Source organism: Danio aesculapii, chromosome 7, assembly GCF_903798145.1.
Source record: "Danio aesculapii chromosome 7, fDanAes4.1, whole genome shotgun sequence".
In the NCBI taxonomy this organism is placed as follows: Eukaryota; Metazoa; Chordata; class Actinopteri; order Cypriniformes; family Danionidae; genus Danio; species Danio aesculapii.
In genome coordinates this window covers 29,244,748-29,269,371 of record NC_079441.1, presented here as the reverse complement: position 1 = coordinate 29,269,371, position 24,624 = coordinate 29,244,748, and the positions used below count along the sequence as shown (strand labels likewise).

Below are 24,624 nucleotides of genomic sequence, written 5' to 3'. Positions count from 1 at the left end.
GCCACCCTCCTCCTTCTCTAAACCCAACCAATAGTGTTTTCAAAAGCACTGATTGACTTGCTCACCCACTTCCATAAACCCAACCGCCAGTTTTAAAAAGAAATCCAGAAAAAGAAAATCCCTTGCCTGATTTTGCAATGTTTTCAGATTTTAGCAAATTTTCACCCTGTTATTTACTTGTTTGTTTTATTTTTTGGCATCTGCTTTTGTCTTACTTTCTGGAACCGTTCCTTGCCAGACTTGAACCTCATCTTCATGGTCAACTTCTCTCTGCATCTCAAGTCCACCGATATACATGTCTAGCTAACAAACTGGACAAACTGGTAACAGTGGGAAACCCGTCCATACGGAGGTAAGTAGTCAGCTGGTGAGCGTGAAAACGAATGGCGTCACACCGGCCCGTAGCATTCGTTATGAAGACGAAATACAGCAATACGTACTTCTGGCTACATAATTCGCGATCTCCAAAAATGTATACAAGGGTACGTTTTCAGAATGAACCTATGTTGCACATGATGTATTGTAGCGATGTTGTCTCGTGCACGTTCATACATAGCATACATGGCTTTGGATGCTAATTTGCAGGGAGGAATGTAGGCTTTTAGTGCTATCAGATTAACGTCAGCATTTTCCAAGATCTCCTATTGCAATTTTTAGAAAATCATATATCACTCAAAATATTAAGATAATTATTATATAAATAATTACAAATTAAATTTCTATTAATAAAAATTGATATACAACTATCTCAATCTCTCTTTATAAAACAAAACATGATTTTTGTCTTAAAAATTAAACTCTAATTTGTTTGGAAGGTATGTTGGTCACATCACAAAGAGAGGTTAGAAACTGTCTAATAAAGTCTGAATTTGATTAGCGCTAAACCAAGGGTGACTAATAAGCCATGAAGTCTTTTGCAAGTGCTGACACAAGAAGTTTGGTAATGATTTAAAAGTCATTATCTTTCAACTTTCAAATGGCTTCTTTTAATGCCCTATACTCCAACTGGCAAAGTTGCCAAACCAAAGATGAGACCAAGACTTGGCCTAAATCCTCTGTAGTTCATCTGTTAACATGCACTTCATTCTGAAGCTTTCAAGTAAGAGCTGAAAAGAAGGGATGGAGGCCTAAAGCCTTTCTGCAAAGCACCACATGCAGTTGTTAAAGCAATTACATCTTCACAGTAGACACAGACCTGTCAGCAAGGACTGCAATTGCTATTCATTTAATCCCAAAGGCTTCAGAGCATCAAATATATGCCACATATTAATGATGCATGTTGTCTGTTCAAGGACAGTCCACACTGTAAAGCTGCCATGTGTTTGTAAGGCTTATTGATGAGATGAGAATCACTAACACCTGCCGTCCTCCTATGGATATGTGCACCGTTTATCCTGTTAAGGATGTGTTGGGTTCTTTCACCTTGGATAATTTGGTGCAACTACAATAAATCCGTTTTGGGGTCCATTAGTCAGAGCAACCCCTCAGATCCACATACTTTCCCCGAATAAATTGCATCTCCATCTCCACAGTAAAGATCTTCCCTGATCTGTCAAGCTGAGAGCGTGTGTGTCTGTGTGTCTCATTTTGAGCTAATGTCAGAATATAAAAAGGATTTAGCTTTCCACAGATGACTAACTCTCAGAAATCTCCTGAATCTGGGTGTTAGCATCTCCACTTCGTCTCTCCATAATGATGTGAGCCCCAAACAGCTCACAGTTATCCTCCGGCACAGAGAGTCAGAACAACCAAATCTATCAGAAAAGTTTGTAAGAGACACACTGAATGCCTGCTGTCATACAAAGCTAAGTATCTTCAGCACCTAGACTGGTGTACAGGGTGACAACAAAGAGCTATCTAAATGTCATGAGATGACAAAAACAAAGGAAGGTCTCAGACTTATTTGAAATATCACATGTATTTCTACAGGTTTATCTTAACAGTATTTCCCTCTGTGTTAGTGGAAAATGGCATAGCAGACTCTAAAATAAATAGCAAAATCAATGGCTGTCAGTGTTTATGGATGGACAGCATAATTTCATAGCAGATTTACTCAGACAATATGTCTCAGGCTCTGTGACAGGAGCTAAAACAGGCTATTTTACACTGAACTGTGCAGATTTGTGGCACCAGAAAATGTATTAATAATAAGACTCTGTCAACCTGGCTACACTCAATTACACCAGTAAATGCATCTTTGTGTTTGTTTGTTTGTTTGTTTGTTTAGTAAACCATTTTTAGGGATTGTTGACTAATCTCCAAAATGCATGTGATGAACACACATTCTTCCTGAAACCTAATCAATAACCCTTTAACTCACACAAACCAGAGGCTACATGTGAGCTGTAATACCCAAAGGCAACATTTTAAAACAAGCACTATTTTCACCCATTTTTCCTCTAATTCTGGTTTTCCCAATTTTTTTGCTCTTTATACCTTGTGTAATTGTAGTTTGAAACTGGATATAAACTGTAGTTTCAACACAGGCTCATTCTCAAAACGTAGCCCTATATACATTTCTGGAGATCGCGAATTATGTAGCCAGAGATACATATGGGGTGGTATGACGCCGTTCCCTTTCGCGCTTACCAGCTGACCGCTTACCTCCGTATGGACGGTTTTCCCGCTGTTACCAGTTTGTCCAGTGGCTTGCAGCATACGTCGGAGAATTTGAGACACAGAGTGGAGCTGACTGTGATGACAGGGATTAGGTTATTCGAAAAAGAGTTTTAGGAAGCAAGTAAGACAAAAACCAAAAAATTAAATAAACAAGTAAATAACAGGGTGAGAATGTGGTAAAATCTGAAAACGTGGTAAAAATCCGGCTCCCGCAAGTGCTTTTTTTTCGGGATTGCTTTTAAAAAACACTATTGGTTGGGTTTAGAGAAGGAGGAGGGTGTAGGGAACAGTTGTTCAGTCATTCAGTCAGTCAGTTGACAGTGGCCTCTGGTGGATTTACACAAGAACAGCAGGTGCAAATGCCACTCGCAAGAGAAATCTGAGATCTCAAAAAGCACACACAGCGGCCTCTGATGGATTTGCGAAAACAAAAACTGCAAAAAATATAGCTCCTGGGATGTATTTGGTGCTCTCCAGAAATGTATATAGGGGTACATAATTAGAATGAGCCTGGGTTGGGAAGTTTACACCATGTGTACTTATGGGATAACCAGCTATTTACTAAATAAATAAAAACATGCAGAATAAATATTGATTGGACTTTAAATTTTGATTTGAAATTATTTTAATATAAATGAGGCTGTGTGTTGTTAACAAAAAGACGATTCATTAGACTAGCAACAAGACAAAGAAAGCACTATTTCAGTAATACTAATGGCAGAGTTCTCTGTTGGTTTCAGTTATTGGTTTCAGATAATATACAGCATTGACATCAACAACAGATATTATAAGGGCCTGTGGTCTAGTTTGCAAAGAGTATGATTGAAAGGATTAGCATAAAACCATGCTAATATTCCATGTGCATTATCATCAACCATTATCAACAACCTTTCTGCATTCTGTTAAAAAACATGTGCAATAATGTTGAATATTTTTTAAGTAGCCCATAACATGCAATATTACATAATTTGCTACTTCTTTACAATGTTACTTTTTATTGCTTATTTGCTTTATTACATTTTATATATATATATTCTACAGAAAATGTACCTTTACAGAAAATGTACCTTTACTGTAAAGTACCTGTGGAAATAGCAGTATCAAATTCTCTAACTTAAGATAATCTAAAATTATTTAGATATTTTAATAGTGTAATTGACTAATCCTAACCATGCTCATTATGGATACCTACCCCTGTATACATTTCTGGAGAGTGCGAAATATGTCCCAGGAGGTACATTATTTCACAAATCCACCAGAGGCCACTGTGTACACTTTCTAAGATCTCAAATTTCCCTCGCAAGTGCCATTTGAGCCTGCTCTTCTTACGGAAATCCACCAGAGGCTACTGTCGACTGACTGACTGACTGACTGACTGACTGACTGATTGTCTGACTGACTGACCAACCGACCACTCACCCACACACCCCCTTCCCTAAACCCAACAGATAGTGTTTTCAAAATCAATCCAAAAAAAGAAAAGCTGCCTGACTTTTACTAAGTTTTCAGACCTTACCGCATTCTCACCCTGTTATTTACTTGTTTATTTTATTTTTTGGCCTTTTGTTTTTGTTTTACCTGCTTTCTGGAACTGGAAACAGAAACTGTCAGCAGTGTCATACCGCCATGTATTGTTCGCTTTAAAGACGAAATGCAACCATATACCTCTGGCTACATAATTCACGCTTTCCAGAAATGTACACAGGGTGTACATATTCACAATGAGCCTGTGTTGGACCAATCAGACAGGAGTGTACACTCAAAAAAATATTTTGTAGTAATAAACTACTTATTTAAAAGGAGCTAAAACAACATTCTTAAGATTTTTTTGACAAATAATTGTCTTATGTTCAATCTAATTAATTTTTTTAAATTAACTTAATCGATTTGTGTTGGGACAACATGAATGAATTGTGTGGAACATTGTATTATTTACAGTTTATGTGAGGATAATTCAACCAAAAAGAAATCAAACTTTTGCTGTTCACTCAACCTTTCATACTTCCAAATATGCATGCCTATCTTTATTTTTATGAACACAAAAAATGTATTTTGAAGAAACCATTTTGCTGGCCAATGACTTCTTAAGCTGTGTGAAGCGATGTTATAGAGGAGGTAATACAGGTTTGGACTGACCTATTGAAGTAAATAGTGACAGGATTTTCAGTTTTGAGTGAACTGTAAAAGAAAATAGAGGTAATGTACGCACAATGGCAAACTATATGCAACACGAGGGTGTGTAATAGTAACATCAATCATGTATGTCTCAAGCTTTTATTTCGACCCATGATTTGAAAGTATTTCACAATGATTAATGCATGAATGACATGAATAGAAAATGTGATAGGGATTTAATGCTATGTATAGTAGTATGACATAAAAATCCACACAGTAATGAAAATATATAAGTCTAAATTCCACATCACAGTTGTACAGCCACTATGCCAACTCTTAAAAGACTCTAAGTGCTGGCAGCAGCCACACACGCTCAATAGTATGTTCATGTTCAGGCAGAAATCACGGGCTCATCTAAATGCTAATAGAATGCGATCTCTCAGAGAAACAGGCTAGCTAATGATCAGGCCTATTGAATACACCGAAAGCTTAAGTGCTAATAATGATATAACTGAAGCATAGTGAGGGAAAAACAGCAGATAGAAAACACAACACCTGCAGACCATCAGAGACCTTGACTTTCAAGCCCACACGCATACACAATCTTCTGACCAACATCTGCCTGACAGTAGTTGTCGATATTGGTTTACCCTTATTCCTTACTGGGGGATTTGGTTGTTTGTATTTACGATCCAGCAATCAACACAAAGCTAAATAACTGAAAAGGAACGATCAAAACCTGCCACCCGCTGCTCTCCCAGTGATCAATAGTGTGTTCATAGCCTTCCTGGAATGTTTCTGATAACAAGGCCAAAAATGACAAAATGCTGCAATATTTATTTTCACAAGCCGACAATGAGGAGAGCTGATTTAGCGCCAATGCATGAAAAAATAAAAAGCAATTGATGTGCATTTAGTTGGTAATTTATGCTTTCTATCATTGGGAAATCTGTTTTCTGATTTGTTTAATTAACAATGTTTATTGGAGTACTTTATTTATTTAATTGATTTAGCGCAATTTTGACAAGCAATCGGTACATTTTTAAAACTCTTAGTACTTATATTAGAAAAGATCATCAAAAGTGCACTTTTTATCAAACAATTTAGCAATTTTTTTTGTGCAGTACACATAATCTGTAACACGGGGAGTGACACAGACAACCGCTGTTTAGGATCCACGTGCAGGTTTATTCAAAGTCAGGGAGGCAATGGTCAACACAGGTGCAAACAGATGTATAAAGGCAGTCCAGAATCGTAGTCAAACACAGGCGAGAGGTCGGTAGACAGGCGGCAGACAAGGAGAAAGGGAATCAGGCAAAGGTCAAAAACACGGAGGAACAAGACTAAGGGAACCGCGTTGTAATGTCACTTTACAGAAAACAAGACTCTGCAATGGAAATAAGAGTGTGTGCTGTTTAAGTAGTGTCTGTAATCAGTCTTTGACAATGCTCAGGTGGTGCGAGTGTAATCAGTAGAGACTTGGAGCAGGTGTGAGTATGTGTGTGGCATGACTGAATATGTAGTCCACTAATGGAGGAATTGTAGTCCATGTGTGTGAGATCCACACACATTATGTAACTTTCTCATCACCACCCGCATATGGCTGTGTTAACGTGTCTAACTGTGTAACAAAAATTGTGTGGATGTTGGTAATTCAAAATACAGACATATTACCTGTATAAATTAATGAAATCGGTAGTTTACCGTAAAAATTAGAAATTACTTTTACGTTTTGTTCCGTATTTTTAAGGGTAAAGTACTGGCAACCACAGCTGCCGTTTTTTACCGTAAATTTTACGAATTTATTTTTTACAGTGTATCACAATGATCTTGAATTCTGAAAAAATAATTTTCTGTAATGAAAATATGTACTGTACAACTACAGTGATGTCAGGTGTTGAAAAAAATGATAAGTGGAATTACAAGTGTGATCAATTTAAAACTTTTTTACTAAGTGATTTGAAATTGTACACCTTACATATGAAAACAGTACCAACCAAATTTTTACAAATGTAAAATGATTAATTGACTAAACACTTACTACGTTTACATGAACATCAGTAATCGAATTATTGGCCTTAATCTGAATAAGACAATAATATGATTAAAGTGTTTACATGAGTTGCTTTTTGAATGTTACTTTCATGATCCCGTATTACATGTTATAGCACAAAGATCCATTAACGTCACTGATAAACATTGCGTCACCATGCTATTTATGAGTTTCATGGAACTTTGTCGACTTTAACTGCAGTTGGACATTTTCACTTTCATTCAGGAACATTCATTCATGTCCCCGGGGACAAACTAAGGTATCTGATGCAAGTATCAAGTAATGACTAGGCCCACACGGAATTTGCGTGCGCAGAATTCCGTAGAATTCCGCCGATTTTTAGCCCATCATTGATTCTGTTTATTTACTTGTGTGAATGTGTGTACATTTATATTTATTCAGTTTTTAAATTAATTTCAGTAATATTATTGACTAATATGAAAATATTTATATGATTTATTTACAATGTAGTTTGTAAAGTAATATTTGATGTCTTTTAGTAGATATATTATTTAAGAGACTTACTTTGTTTACCAACTAAAGTGGATCTAATTGGATTTGCATTGTGAACATTAAATACAAGTTAAAAATTTATTATTTTTTCATTTCATATATTAAGGTTTTAGTTATGATACTCCCAAAATCATTCCGCATAAATTCGCAGATTTTTAACAAAATTCTGTGCAGAAATACTCTGCAGATTCTGTCTGACCCTAGTATTGACTGATATTTTAATGGAATTTGATACCGCATGAAAAAAAAAAAACTGCATATCGCGATGCATCTGTGTGTGCTCCTTTACTTACAAAGTAGGTGCAGAGAAAAGTGCCAAACAGTCTGGTGTGTGTGGAATATCCTGTTGCAAAGTTTGGGGAAAAGTCCAACAAGACGGTAATAGTTTGTTTGTGGTGTTTCCATGTCTGTACTGAACTTCAATAGTGCAACAATAATTGGCATACTCCACATATCTTAATTCTATTTCTGTTTAGTTTGATTATAACTTTAGTCGGATTAAGGTAATCATAAATCGCTGTTTACATGGTAGACTCTTAATCAGAGTATCGTCTTAATCGGGTTAAAATCGGATTATTGGTGTCCATGTAAATGTACTCATTGATTCTTTCATTGGTTTTCAATAGGCTTTAATCGATCACTCAGCTTCTGCAATTAGTTAGCAATTAGCAACTGCAAATATTGTACTACATACATTCTAGATAAACAAATTTTTAACTATATCTCTGTTACAGTTTCTATTATACAGTTACAATTAATCCATAATTGCCTATTAATGATAAATAGTTGTAATCTAAAGCTGTACTTTATATTATATTATACGCACAATGTGCCACTGGTAAATACAAACAAACAGTGATCTATACAAACAGTGATCTCAGTTTTTCCAGAAACATTAATACAAATAATAGAATTGACAATGGCACATGATTGCAATCTTTCCAAATGTAAACTGAATGAAAACAGACATTAGGACAGGGAGATTTGTCCGCTCTTCACCTGTAGTCCCATTAGTTAGTGAATCCTCAACGTTATTAAAGACTGAGAGCAGGAGTAAATGGATCGTCTGATCTCATTCCATTCAGTCCGCTGAGTGTGGACTCATTCAAACGGAGACAATAGAGCCTGAACTGGGTAAAATCAAGTTAGCTCATTTAAATGCTAATGTACATGGATCTGAAATGGCGCGAGGCTAACTGTGCGGCAAAAAAAAAAGATGTATCGCCCTTTCACAGAGCTGAACCTGGTCTGGATGCATTACTTTCTCCTGTTGTGTTTTACAGGCGAGACTTCAGCACTCCTCAAACTGAAAAAGCACCCCGAGGATGATCCAAGAGTGCTACTCTAAATGCAAGAGGAAGTTAGGCTTACATAAAGATAAATCTTCGATAGCTTGTTCTGTCAATGAGTCAGCTCTGTGTATATGAATAGCTGAAAACAGACACTGCGGAGATTTAAGGTGCTGTTGTCCCAGCAGGGACGAGCCTGGTGACCTTCAGACTGCAGTAAACACGAGCAGCTAAAGCACAAGCCCAAATGACCCATCACAAATATCAACAGAGCATCATCTCTCAACAGAGAACAGGTCAGCGCAGCCTTTCCACATCAGCAGAGAAAAACCCAGGAAAAATACACGCTCCCCTCCTGCCTCAAAAAGAATGATTTGTGTATTCGTGTTTTTCAAGTGTAGACATTTATTGACAGATACACAAAAGGCAGCAGGAAGGCAGATGGAGCTTTTCTGCTGGTGCTACATGAGTCATTCGGAGACTAAATTCAGTGGGTTGCATTTTCAACACGGCCGCGGCATGAAACACAAAAGACATTTTCCCTCGCATCTCTTTTCCCCCAGAGAGATACAGGTGACTGAATGTGGTTGTAGCAAATTACATGCAAGAGGGGGTCAATCAATACTACCGGAAAGCATGTGTGCGTGTCCTGTGAACAGATTCAGCTGAAACATTCTCATTAAATAAGTTATACATATTATTATATATATCGAACAGCTAGTACATTGGAAATTTAAATTAACACACATTTGCACGAGAAGTACTGCTATCATACACTGTAAAAAATGCAGGGTTTCACTCAATTCATTTATGTTGTCCCAAATAGGGTTGGATGATGTCGACCAATTTGGCATCGTTTTTGCCATCGGCGTTGTAGGTGGCGGTAAATTATTTATTTATGAATATTGATAAAATATTGAACTAATTAATTATTTGTAGCCTACTGTTTTAACTACCTGACCCGCATGGTCTTTGTTTTACCCATAACCAAATCATAAATAAATAAAGATACAAAAATAAAGTTACACACAAATTACCACCTGTCAATCACTTTTTTTCACAGGACTTTTTTTCACGCATGAACAGACAGAGTGATCTGTGTCGTTATAATGGCGTCCACAAACTTGGTTCATTAAAAAAAAGTCCACAACCAACAGGAACCAACCAACAGTATCTGAGGTTTTCGCTAACATTACTTAGTGCAAGCGTGAAATCGAAAGATTGAAGCAGTGTACTCACACTGTGACACGTTACCTGATAGATTCAAAAGACCAAAGAGTGTTTAGATAGAGACAAGATGAATTAAATATCACGTTTAACTACTATAGTGAGACGCGATCCAGCGGTACATCCTTGATAATCTGTCTGACATGGACTTCTCTCTGGTGTGTTGTGCTCAAAGCACCCACTGACTGCCTTGAGCTCAGATGTGCGCATATGCTGCTGCAGCGCATGCCAGTGTGTGTTTGTGTGTGTGGTCAAGTAATGTGCGTTTTCAGCAGTGTAGTAGCTGTTCAGAAATGCTATAGGTAAAACGCCAGTGTGGGCGTGGATTGTTTTCATTCTAAAATGCCATTTTAAAACTTAGACATATTAGTGTAAACGGGGCCAGAGTGTGTGTTTTTAGTGAGCTGCAACAGGGGCGGGGCGGAGGATCGCGATGCCGACTCTGCATAATGATGTCTAAAGGCCATCGGCGATGGACGAAGATATCGTCTATCAACCCAACCCTAGTACCAACTTAACAAGTATAAGTGGATTGAACATAAAACAATTAAGTTGTCACTAAAAATGTCAAGAATTGTGTTACTTCTGCTCATTTCAAATATGTAATTTGAAAAAGCATGACAATTTTTTAAGTGTAGATCATTTCTGTAAAGCTTTCTATATAGCTGTTTTGAGAGATGTTTGGTATCATGAATTCACCATGCAGAGGTCTTGAGGAGGTGCATCAATATTTGTTTTAGGCATGGGACAATAACTGTTTTCAAGGAATACAGCGGTTTGGAAAAGTCAAGGTTTTAAAACCGCTAAAAATTTCTGTAATTTCATTCCTACAATATGTGTATGATTTTTAAAAACTTTTTGTTTGTTTGTTTTGTTTTTTAGGACAACAGTATCTCCAGCAAAAAGCATATCCAAAGATGCTGCTTTAAATTGTAAAGAAATCAGTGTTTTTGTAACTAATGAAGACAGCAGAAGTCGATAATTCATGTGAATTATTTAGCCTGAAATGTTTACTGTTACAAAATATTATAAATGTTTCTCAAAATAAAATATATTGTGTTCAAAGAGGAAAAAAGTTTTAGAGCAGTAATCACAATACCCTGAAACGGTATTTTTATCCAAGGTTATCATACTGTCAGAATCTTATACCGGCCCATGCCTAATTTGTTTAATCTCAATATGTTTGGGGAGCACAAATGTCCAATATTTAGTTAACATCTACCTACCAGATGACCGGATGTCTTATTTTTCCCTGGACAGATTCATAATTCAGTTTGTTTTAAGTGCCGCTGTTGTTGTGTCCCTGTAAACACCCGAAAATGAGAGTCTTTGAAAATGATGATGATGACGTTGGCACATGTTTAGGAAGGTGTAGATTAAAGGCAAGTGCAAACAAAAACAACAATGGCAGAGCATGTGTTGTTGTTGCTCATGTGTTGGCTAACGGTTCATTAGCAAAGTGTATTTACTTCACATTACAATCAACAGTGCGGACGCGTGTTACATACATGGCAAATTCTACATACACATTAGCACTGAGGCACAACATTGCCACTTCCCTACAAGAGCTGTTTACTATGAAGGTGACAGCAACAAATACTAGCCAAGCATAAGTAATACAGCGGTTTTGGCCATTTTTGCAGATGTGTAAAACTTTTTGACAATATTGTTGCCATTTTCACATAATGTGAAACTTTTTAAAAACACAAACGTTATTAAAATTATTTTGGATACTTTTTGTCATGTAAAAATAGCCTTGGGATCCAGATTTTATGCTTTGTTTGATGTATGTCACTGAATAAGCAATGCAGAGGAGATCAGTTCATAAGTGAAAGTGATTTATTATAGCTGTAGCAAGATTAAATCACTAATGAACATAATGAGGTATGGTGAACAAAACAGCACAACTTATTGATATGCATTGTGTCTCATGCTGAATTGTGCTTGACTACTATTTAAAAACATTAGTCTTACATTCAAAATTTGATATTTTAATAAATAAAACAATTACCTGTGTCCAGTGATGATGTTGTCCCTTGTGATTGCACAATGAGAAATCTGGGCACCCCACATCTATCAAAACTACATCTAAAAATGTTAAGTTGTACTATAGGCATCGGTATATCAAAAAAATGATTTGCCATGTCACCATAGAAATATAAGGACTTGTGGAGCTGCACATCAATGGATTTGCTCTTCAGTGTTTATACTTCCAGAAGTGAAATTTAAACCAAACTGAACTGAACTAAACTAAACTGAACTTCAACTGGACTGACACAGTTTCAAATTACTAGAACTTCTATGTTAAGCTGCTTTGACACAATCTACATTGTAAAAGTGCTATAGAAATAAACATGAATTGAATAAAATAATATGATGAAACAATCCTTTTCTTTTGTACTGTGAAGTGAAATAGATAACTGAAATAATAATGTATAGTGCTGAGTTTGCTATTTTAAAAAGCTATTAATATGTTTATGATGTTTACAAAAAATCCCCCAATTTATACATTACTGCAGCACCTCTATTCCCAGATAAGCTCTGATTTAATTCAGGTTTCCAAAAAGCTCAAAGTGTTCTGATTGGTCAGCTGACCCAGAGGCTTCTGATTGGCCAAATACTTTAATCATGTGTCAGAAGTGCCATGTCCCTGACCATAATCTGGAGTTTGAGATTCCAAGGCTTCTGATGTAATAGTAAGTAACAAAAGTTAATAATGATTTTTCATATCAGTTCCAGTCAAACTCTGACCCTGTTGATGATCAAGCAGATTGATTGTTTGAATAATATTTCAGAAAGTGACAGTTGTTTTTCAGAAGTAACATCTAGATTCAGTTAGACATGTTTGGAGCGGTGTTCACTAGGTAGAATGGATCTCTTCAGACTGTAACAGACTACTTTGTGCTCCACGGTCATATATATAAATAACGTGTTTCTTCAATCATTCATTTTGCTTCGGCTTAGTTACTGTTTCACGGGTTGTCACAGCGGAATGAACCGCCAACTATTCCAGCATATGTTTTACTCAGCGGATGCCCTCCCAACTGCAACTCGGTACTGGGAAACACCCATACACACTCATTCACACACACACTCATACACTACGGACACTTTAATTTATTCAATTCACCTATAGCGCACCCAGAGGAAAACACACGCAAACACATGGAGAACATGCAAAAATGCCAACTGACCCAGCCAGGACTCAGTCAACTACTGAGCCACCGTGTAGACCAGGGATGGGCAAACTCGATCCTGGAGGGCCGGTGTCCCTGCATAGTTTTGCTCCAACCCTAATCAAACACACCTGCTTGTAGCTTTCTAGTGATCTTAAAGACACTAATTAGGGTGTTCAGGTGTGTTTGATTAGTGTTGGAGCAAAACTCTGCAGGGACACAGGCCCTCGAGGATCAAGTTTGCCCATGCCTGGTGTAGACCATAAAGAGTTCATTTTAAAATAATTGAAATCAATGAATTTTCAGTTGATGATTAGTTTAAGACAAACAATTTTGACAAAGTTTGTTGCACAACAACTTAAAGTTTGTCTCTCCACTAAGAGGCCTTTGGCATGAAAAGACTGAACACCCCAGCCAGCACTATTCAAATTAAACTGACTTGACAGAATCTTAATTCACAAGGAACGACCTTGCTACCAAATATAGAAACGCATGGAAAGAGGAATTGAATGAGAAAACAGCCAGTATACCCAGCAAGTGATTCACCAGTGAGTCACTATTAAAAAAAAAACTTCAAACAGCCTAGAAAACGTATAGTTGCCAGTGCGAGACTTAAAGCAGTATGGCAGATATTACATCAGATATTGGAGGCAAGATGCTCATATACCCCGAGGCAAAAAATAATTAGCTTTTCAAAGAACGCATAGACTCCTTAATGAATGAAAAAGATGAAGAGCAACATTGTTTCATAATCTTGAGTCAGATGAACTTCAGCCAGCAAGTGCGAAAAAAAATGACGAAGACCTTTCTCACATCGCACACAAGTGCACAATATTCTGTTTTTATACAACAACAAAAAAAGAGGATGAAAGCAGCAAATGGATAAAAGAGCCTTCGGTGAGTAATGCAATCTCAAGGTGGACTGAGCCTCCCAAAAAGAATGCAAATGTTCATTTATGTATGAGGAGGAAAGATGATAAAGAAAGGTAAAATACATAAACACAGAAACCCTCTCTCTTTATACTGGGCTGATAGCATGCTAAACAAGCCACTTTCACACAGCTTCAACACACTTTTTAAACATCTGACATGCATGCTCGGCTACTGGATTATTTCACATATTTCACAAGTAAACAACATCAAAAGAGCAGAGCGTTCATTCATATAGTCAGAGCCGCTGAGCTTTTTATAAACATCAATATTATATCCTCCCCCAGTTTGACCAAAAGACACATGCATTACAGGGCTTGTGTCCAATAAGGCGCCTCTGTTTCATTTCACTGCACTGTGCAGTTTTAAAGCTGATAGGAGATGTCATTTCTGAAGGTAAAAACCTCAAACCTATCTTTAGTGTGAATTTATTCATGCTCGAGTATATGAAAAGTAAACATGAAACATTTAATACCACAAATGGTGAAAGGCACTTCACTGAGGAGAATCTTGGAAAACATGGATTATTTCTGAAAGTCATGTATGTCAGGCTACTGTCATATTTATTCAGAGTAAGGCTGCATGATATTGCGAAAATGTGCAATATGCAATTTTGTTGTTGAGTATTGCGATAATGGACCCTTTTCACAAGAGTGTTATGACGCGTTTGATCATAATCATCATCATAATCTTAAATTCCTGAAGTTTTGAAGATTTATATGCATATATGAATGTATTATATCATCTTTGCATCAAATTATAAAACAAAGTACAGTTTCTGTGAGATGTTTCTAATGTAAGAGCATTAGAGAGTAAATTTGACGCTATTCTCTCCTCTGGCTGCCATCATCAGTCTCACACATTTATTTATTTTTTTTCTGAAAGTCTTGATAACACCATCGTGGCATTTTTCTTTTATTACTTCAGCAAATAGGATAGTAAAAAAAATATTTGTTGTACTCTCTGATTCGCTGCTCTACTAAGAAACCCAGAAATGTGAAAAGTGTATATAATATTTCTTGTGATGTAACGTCCCCAGAGAAATGCTATTTTTGTTTATACATTCAAAAATCATAATCATGTTATTCTACACTGTAAAAACTGCAGGGTTCCACACAATTTATTCATGCTGTCCCAACACAAACTGATTAAGTTAACTTAACCAACACAGGCCCGTAGCCAGCCTGGTGAAATAGGTGGCTCTTTTTTTTCTAAATGTGGACCTTTTTGCAATTGTACATCTCATTTACTATTTAATTATTAGATTTAAATACTGCATTTTAGTAACATTTTAAGCACTATTTTTCACTGGATTAGCTTGTCGCATGGTCATCATTACCACACTTTTTAATGTACCAAAATATTTACTAAAGATTTAGAATCAAGAAATATGAGTAAATACTTATTTTTAAAATATAAATCTATTACATCATATATCATTAAAAAAAGGAATCTGTAACCTATTGTCATTTATTGGGCAAATAACAAACTGGCCAGCACATCAAACATTCCTAAGAATTTAGGATTTTGAATAATAAAATTTTAAAACATAATAATAATAACAATAATAAAAGAGCTTCATGATTTCTCTAGCCTCTCTTGTAAAAACGTACATTTGATTAACAATTCATGGATAACAACAATGGCCAAATTAGTATTCAAATTCATTTTAATATGGGCTGCTTTTGGTGCTTCACGCCATTTTTATTGGTCATCTTTTGTTTTAAGAATAAAGTCCAAGATTTGGAATAAAAGTTACTTGTAAAATGTTTTATCTATTTAAAGACAATACCGTAGTGAAAGATGACGTCACTTACATCCGATTGTATGTTTTCTTGCACAACTGGATGTTGGACTCATGAAAAATAATAGTTTGAACTGGCCAAAACTGATTAAATGACGTCACACTGTATAACCTGTCAGCAGAGGATTCGGCTTGGTCTTAAAGCCTTTTTCATTGGGTTATTTTCACAATTTATGATGGTGTAGCAGTCAAAATAGGACAAATGAGCTCATGTATGGGACAAATTCTGGACATTTGTCATTGAGGGATGGGTCTTTTGAACCACCCGAAACCCCCCACCCCTGGCTACAGGCCTGAAACTTAAGTGGATTGAACATAAAACAATTACGTTGTCCCAAAAAAACTCAAGAATTGTGTTGTTCATTTTAAATAAGTAGTTTGAACAAGCAGTAAAAATTATTTTTAAAAGAACGTAAATTAAGCAAGTAATATATAGTTTTTGGATTTAATTCATTCTAATTCAGGCTAATAAAACTGTCAAAGTGCAAATATTTAGACAACGCAATAGCCAATAGCATATCAACAGGTATAAATATAGTAAGGCCCTATATGATTGATCAAATTTAGATAAACAGCCTATATTTGCAACACAACAGAAATATTCTGCTAGTGATACAACATATCCTGGCCAGTCTAAGATCATTAGCACCAGTGTAACTGTGTGGGTGAAGCTTTAGATGAAATCATGTCCTTCTACATGGTATTTACATCATTCTGAAGTCAGAGCCAGCGGCACACCCCCATTACGCATCCTTAATGTATGCTTCTCTAGGGATATCATCAGTGTGCTCCAAATTTGAGCACTAGGCTAAGGGCACTACAGCATTGGGAAGGATTTTAATATTATTCTGTAAGTCCTAGAAAGCATGTTTTAAAGCTCAATAAAAGACACATTTTCAACAGTGGCCATTACTAATTGAGCATTATTTGAGCTTCTTTCTTCTGTTGAACACAAAATAAGTTATTTTGAAGAATGCTGGTTGAGGCGGTGCTGTGGCTCAGTGGTTAGCACTGTTGCCTCACAGCAAGAAGGTCGCTGGTTTGAGCCCAGGCTGGGCCAGTTGGCATTACTGTGAGGAGTTTGCATGTTCTCTACATGTTTGCGTGGGTTTCCTCCAGATGCTCCGGTTTTTCCTACAGTCCAAAGACATGCACTACTGATATTGAACAGGCATGGGATGATAACAGTTTTCAAGGTATACCGCGGTTTGGAAAAGTCAAGGTTTTAAAACCGCCAAAATTTTCTGTAATACCGTTCCTAAGGTATGTGTAAGATATTTTTATTAACATTTTTTAGGACAACAGTATCTCCAGCAGAAAAGATATCCAAAGATGCTGTTTTAAATTGTAAAGAAATTTGTGTTTTTGAAACAATTGAAGACAGAAGTCAATGATTCATTTTCATTATTCAGCCTGACATGTTCACTGTGCCAAAATATTTTAAATGTTTTAAAAACAACATATTTTAAAGCAATAATCACAATACCGTGATACCGTGATATTTTCATCCAAGGTTATCATACGGTCAGAATCTTATACCGGCCCATGAATAATATTGAAAAAACTAAATTGGCCGATGTGTATGTGTGTCAATGTGAGAGTTTATGGGTGTTTCCCAGTACTGGATTGCAGCTGGAAGGGCATCCGCTGTGTAAAACAAATGTTGGATAAATTGGCAGTTCATTCCACTGTGGTGAACCCTGGTAAATAAAGGGATTAAGCCGAAGGAAAATGAATGAATGAATGAATGCTGGTTGATGGGAACCATTGACTTCCATAGTATTTTTTTTCCTACTATGAAAGTCAATGGGTAGCATTAACCAGCTTTTTTCAAAACACCTTATTTTGTACAGAAGAAAGAACCTCCTGAGGTTTAAAAGCGCATGAGGGAGAGTAAATAGTAAGATAATTTTCATTTTTGGGTAAACTATCCATTTAAGCCAAAATAATTCATTCATTCATTCATTCATTTTCTTTTCGGTTTAGTCCCTTTATTAATCTGGGGTCGCCACAGCGGAATGAACCGCCAACTTATACAGCACATGTTTTACGCAGCGGATGCCCTTCCAAGCTGCAACCCATCACTGGGAAACATCCAAACATGCTCATTCACTCATATACACTACGGCGCATTTAGCTTACTCAATTCACCTATAGCACATGTCTTTGGACAGTGGGGGAACCGGAGCACCCAGAGAAAACCCACACGAACACGGGGAGAACATGCAAACTCCACACAGAAATGCCAACTGGCCCAGCCGGAGCTCGAACCAGTGACTTTCTTGCTGTGAGACGACAGCGCTACCCACTGTGCCAGCGTGCCACCAATTCAACTTTGCATAACAGGAATAAATGACAGTTTTATATGTATATTTAAAGAGAAAACAGCTCTTACAAACTATAACAGCATTTCATATTATAACTGTTAATGTATTTTATCATATACTTATACAGCCTTGGATATGAAGGCTTCTTTTATAATGAAATAAAATTGATATCATTTTTAAAAAGAGTTTGACCCCAAAACATTTGAATCCTTTTGTATGTACAGTATATAAACTCAAATAGATGTATTCTATATGCACGTTTTCAGTGGATGTGCCTGTGTGACTGCACATAATCCCATGTATATATGTATAAGCAGTAGATTTTAAATTGAGCTGAGTGAAAACATGTCTCTCTGACCCCTGTCCTCCTCTTTCCGGGCACACTGCCAGAGGTTATCACATAAACACACACACACACTCTCAAAAAAGGCAACTGGATCACATATATCAGAGCAAGTGTTAAACCTGACAGCAGCTTTGGGCCAAAACCGCTTACGCCCACATTAGTAACACCCTAAAAAAAGGCCTGCCCACACCCACACCAACAACCGAGAGCTAGATTTTCCATTCAAAAAGACTTATGCAAAATTACTTGAAAAATGTATAGGCATTTCATGTACTTTATCATGAGCATAACTGTTTGTCTAGTCAGAATCAGAATCAAATATATTGGCAGGTATTGTTTTGGGTATACATGTTATGACACATTAGTGCTTGACAAAAATTATAAAATAATGTTATAAAATATCTAATAAACATCAACTGTACAAATGTGCTAAACAAAGTATATATTGCTTTGCTAAAATTGTCTAAAGATTTTCTTTTCATCTATGTCTCTATCCAGTTCCTGCAAGTGATCAATTTATAAATGCCCTAATGATGCATAAATAAATCTCAGCATCCTCCCGCAAACACTGTTTGTCCTTCAACACAGATCTGTGACTATAAGGGATCTGAGAATGAGGGGTGGGGCAGAGTGTGTGCGTATGTGTGTGTGTGTGTGTGTGAGAGAGAGCAGGTTGCCTGGACAAGAGAGCGGCAGGAGACTGTTGTGGAGACGGAACCACCAGCTGAGATCACACACTCAAGAATTATGCACCTTCATAATCACTCTCGCTCATTCTGACTCCCTCTCTCCGAAACTGTCTTTCTCATGCGTGTGTTTTCAGAGTACCAAAAGTCCCAACTCCTCTATATTAAGTATATATTGCGTAATAATTACCTTCTATTATAAGCTGTATACCATTTCATATTTGAGCATGCTGAAGCGTCATTTTTTACAATATACGGACTATTTTTAGTTCTAATGGTTTTATTGATCCGTGCAGGGGAGTGGACCGGCTATTGTTCTCAGGACAAAAAAAAGGAGTTCATATTTTTTACAGCAGTGTGAGCAGCAGCATGATGCTTCATTTTGGGGGGGGGATTTGATGCTTGATTCACTATGATCACATTAAGCTCTGCAAATCAGCCAGAAAAACCAAAAGACAGAACATTCTTGTTTAGAATATTGTTTATATTCTACAATTATAATTGTTCCCTCTAATTGTGATTTCACGTGTCATTAGCTAAAGTATTTATACCTGGATGAAAAAGCTATATTCCCTGTACAAACAGATTTATTAATCAGACTTCACTGGCTACTGGCCAAGCACATCTGTTTGTAATTGTAAACAAAACAAAGTCTGAATGACAATGATATCCCTCGGCTACCCATTTGAGCTGATGCGAACTACAGAACTTCAAGATTTTAGGCTTGTAACTCTTAAGGTGATACATTTCTCTCAAGTAAATAAATAAATAATAACACAATTAACTATTTAATGCTGCGTTATTCAGCGTGACAATATAATGTGATACAATAATTAAATCAATAATTACAAATGTTTTAAAAACATTTATTTCATTCAAAATTAGTTAATGTAAGCTGTAAGCACAATATAAAGACAGACAAATAGATAGATAGATAGATAGATAGATAGATAGATAGATAGATAGATAGATAGATAGATAGATAGATAGATAGATAGATAGATAGATAGATAGATAGATAGATAGATAGATGACATTTAAAAACTAATAGGCTAGTTAAATCACAATGTTATATTTGCCACCAACTTTTTGAGGACTCGCTAGCTACTTTTTCGTTACAACATTTCAGTCGTGTTTATTAAGAACCTTAATGCGAAAGTCAATAGTCACGCCAAGACTCTTAAACGGAAAGGACCAGCAAAGGATCGAAAAACAATGAAAGAAACACTGACGACCCTTCAGTTTTCGCAATTTCCATATCCTCCACTGTAACAGCGGATTTAAATTGTGAAAGCCGGCTGAGGAGGAGGACTTTGTAAGGAGGAGTATCATCATGTTCGTGATTGTAGGAGCGGGTTTGATGTTGCACCGAGAGGATGAAATCCTGCCGTATCCTTCACGAGCGCATCACTTCATTCCGCATCGAAAACAAGCGACTGTAAACATTCAGACTCGGAGGTGAGATACAGAAAAGCAGCCTACCTGCATAACCTTTGTTGCTGTGATGTTCATAAATAGAAGTCCTGTGTTTTCAGAGGTAGAGAGACGGGGAACCGCACCGACACCGCATCCCGGAGACTGAAGAGAACAGAAGCCCGAAAAGCAGACGGGGAGACCGGCAGGGGGCGCGCCACTGCAGCGCTGGACTAAACCAACACAAACCCCACCCGAGAGAGAGAGAGAGAGAGAGAGAGAGAGAGAGAGAGAGAGAGAGAGAGAGAGAGAGAGAGAGAGAGAGAGAGAGAGAGAGAGAGAGAGAGAGAGAGAGAGCTTTCATTGTGTGAAATTATTTTAAAAAAAGATTATATCATTTTAATTGACTTTAAATCAATTCACCATCAGCATAATTAAAGTCTTATTCTTTAGACTTTTTATTTGTTTTTACCTTCTAATATGTCATTATTAGTAATTAACCTACTGTTTACAAATTCACTAATTATTGATGGTTCTGGTTTTGTTTTGAGGGATAATTTCACTCAGCACTACGTAAAAGTGCGATCAGATTCTGCATATGAGGTTACATAAGAGAGATTTACTTTGCTTCCATGAAACGCATAATCTTTTGCTGATTCTGTTGGCTGTACATGGAAGTTCATCATAAGAACACATCAGCTAAAGCCTTAATGTTGCTGGAATATAATATAAATAATAATATAAACTGAAATCAATACTGCATTAGAAAAGATGAGATGGACTATATTCTTATCTCTTGCAAATGGTCTTCTGAAACCAGTAATACCAGAATTTAGTTTCTTAAAGCTAAACAGCTTCTAGTGTCCCGGATAAAACTGGGCATGTGGTTTGAATATACGCAATTAGGATGAGATGCCTTTGGGACACTGAAATCAACAATTACCATGCAGTTACTCGTGCGTCATGATTAATCCAGGCAGATGTTTTCACATTGTAGGACTAGCAAATGCAAGCTTTCGACGTAATAAAAAAGCGTGTTAACACTTCTTGTTCCAGTAAAATAATTAAAAGTAGAATTCAATATTTCAATAATTATGTTTTTTTATTTTAAAATTTAGTTTTATCTGAATAAACATATTGCTGTGTAAGGGCCCATCTATTTTCCTATGACGGAACTAACAGCATGGGTGAAGGTTAAATGCATGTAAGCCTTTTAGCACATGTGAAAAGAAATATTTTTATTCATTAAGATTTATTTTAATTTGTTTCCAACTCCGAATTTTAATCTGACTCCAATTTATAATAATTTTAGATTTATCTAATTCATGCTGATTACCTTATAGGTTGTGATTCGGTCTAATTTAGATTGATTAACCTAATAAATCCTTATTCTCAAGTAATGGTTCATCATTTACCCGAAGTCGCTTAGAGTCAGTATGCTGGCCAGTTACATCTGCTCACGGACACAACCTCGCCAGTTCCGATTCTTAGCCGATAAGCTAATTTCCTTTAAATAATAATAGGCCGCCCCATGCTTGCACATATTTAAAGAAAAGTTTAATTTAGCTTAGTCAAAGAATATAACTGAAAGCTACTTCCTTTAAGCAATAATTGGCCGCCCCATGCTTGCCCATATTTAAAGGAAGTTGTATTTAGCCCCCTAATTTATATTATACTAAGTCAGTGATTGTCAGAAATCATCAGGTCTCTAATGCTGTGCCCATGCTCCATCCATTGATCCTGAATGTATGACAAATCCTGGTCGTAAGCTGCGGAAACATCAGCCTAAACAATCTACTAGATTTAAATGATTTCAGGAGATATTAGAGTTAAACAAGAATTTTACATTTATTTGTCAGGCAAAGATTTTCTATTCCAATTCACATAATTAAACAAAATAAGCCAATCAAGATTGTACAACATCAATTATTCGAAGATACATTTAAGTTAGAGATTAATACCTGACCGTGTAGAAATACATTGGAGCATATAAGTCCTGATGCAGAGCTCAGAGACTCACAAACTGCAATGGGGTATCCTGCCTACAGAATCCCCCAGACACTTCTGCACCTTTTGCCTAAATACTCAAATCGTCATAAATTCAAGACAATAAAAGCGTCACCAAGCCTCTTGCCTGGTCATGAGTTGATACAAAGACCATTTCCCTGGAGTGGAGCATCTGGCAAAGATCTTATCAAAGTCAAAACCCAAATTAACTGATATAAGGGAGATTGTAAAATATTACAGTGAAATTAAGACCACTTTACCAATCACACAGAGAGATTTAAAATGACACCAAACATGAATATAAAGCCACAAGATACACCATATTAAAAACTTAAACATTCTGTGTGGAATGTGAGTGAGCTGCTCTGGTGGAGAAGGTAAAGTCCAGGGCAAAGAGGGGGGCTCAGGATGCATGATTGAGACAACCCGAACAACTGGTTTTCTAGCTGATCTTCTTCTCAGATTAGAAAGTTTATTGTTTTAGTGCTTGACCATTTGGTGGTCTTGTCTCGTGTGGAGCTCCTTAACCGTTTTCAGGGTTTAATATTAAGGAGAGATATAGCCATCCTTACAGCTGTATCTATCTATCTACATATTGTACATATTGCTGTATCTGCTGTATCTATCTATCTAAATGTGTACCTTGGCTCTAGGGGTCAAACAACAAAAAATAAGCTCAAGAATCTTGGTGTGATTCTGGAGTCAGATCTGAGTTTTAGTAGTCATGTCAAAGCAGTAAGTAAATCAGCATACTATCATCTCAAAAACATTGCAAGAATTAGATGCTTTGTTTCCAGCTAGAAACTTGTTCATGCTTTTATCATCAACAGGGTGGATTACTGTAATGGACTCCTCACTGGCCTTCCCAAAAAGACAGTCAGACAGTTGCAGCTCATCCAGAATGCTGCTGGCAGGATTCTGACCAGAACCAGAAAATCAGAGCACATCACACCTGTCCTCGGGTCTTTACACTGGCTTCCAGTTACATTCAGAATAGATTTTAAAGTATTATTACTTGTCTATAAATCACTAAATGGCCTAGGACCTCAATACATTACAGATATGCTGACTGAATACAAACCTAATAGATCATTCAGATCTTTAGGATCAAGTAAATGTAAAAATTCCAAGGGTTCAGTCAAAGCAGGGTGAATCTGCCTTCAGCTACTGCTCCCCCTATTGCTGGAATCAGCTTCCAGAAATGATCAGATGTGCTCCAACATTAGGCACATTCAGACCGAGACTTAAAACATATCTGTTTAGCTGTGCCTTTACTGATAGAGAACTGTGCTACATCTGACAGTTCACACTATTATGTCTTTCTTTCCTTTTTCAGTCTTTTATAAGCTGTTTTAACATATTTTAATCAGTTTTTATCTGTTTTGATTATTTTAATAATTTTTATTGTTATCTATCTATCTATATATCTATCTATATATCTATACAGTTGAATTAAAAATTGTTAGCCCTCCTGTGAATTTGTTTTCTTTTTCAAATTTTTCCCAAACGACGATTAACAGAAGAAATTTTCCACAGTATTTCCTATAATATTTTTTTCTTCTGGGTAAAGTCTTATTTGTTTTATTTTGGCTGGAATAACAGCAGTTTTTAATTAAAAAAACTATAATTTTAAGGTCAATATTATTAGCCCACTTATTTTTAGAAATGTGTTAAAAATAATCGTGTTTTCCTTAAACAGAAATCCGTTAAACAACAATAAGTTCTGTGCATATAAATTAACTGATACACTATATCTGTTACAACAAATGCCTGTGGAACATTATTTCATCCATATTTGAAATGTGAGTCATAAAAGTTATTTTTAACAAAAAGAAGACACTTTACTTGCAAATGGCTTGCATTTTGTCATTATTTTTTATTTATAACAATGTAAACTCAGTTTTATTGTATATCTCTTGCAGTGACAGGCTTCAGACATGAAACGTGTGAAAAAGGCTCAAAATAAAATGTAGAAATCAGTTCAAAATGAATAAAAATAAACTGTTTGTCCCTTGAGGCTACAAGAATATTGAATAATGCTGCCCAAACCTGCATTTGCTCCAAAGCACAGCAAACCAGTCAAATTATTATTATAATTATTATATTATTATAATCTTAT

The 24,624-nt window shown here is 36.4% G+C and overlaps 1 protein-coding gene across 4 annotated transcripts in view; it reads right to left on the bottom strand.

Annotated features, from left to right (window-relative positions):
* Window positions 1-20,690, bottom strand: part of apba2b (amyloid beta (A4) precursor protein-binding, family A, member 2b) — a 140,860-nt gene extending 120,170 nt beyond the window's left edge. For all 4 annotated transcript variants that reach the window (XM_056461570.1, XM_056461571.1, XM_056461572.1 and 1 more), the window contains exon 1: window positions 20,568-20,690. The gene's annotated coding sequence lies outside the window, so the exon portion shown is untranslated. The remainder of the gene's footprint in view (window positions 1-20,567) is intronic.
* Between the last annotated feature and the right edge of the window lie 3,934 nt (window positions 20,691-24,624).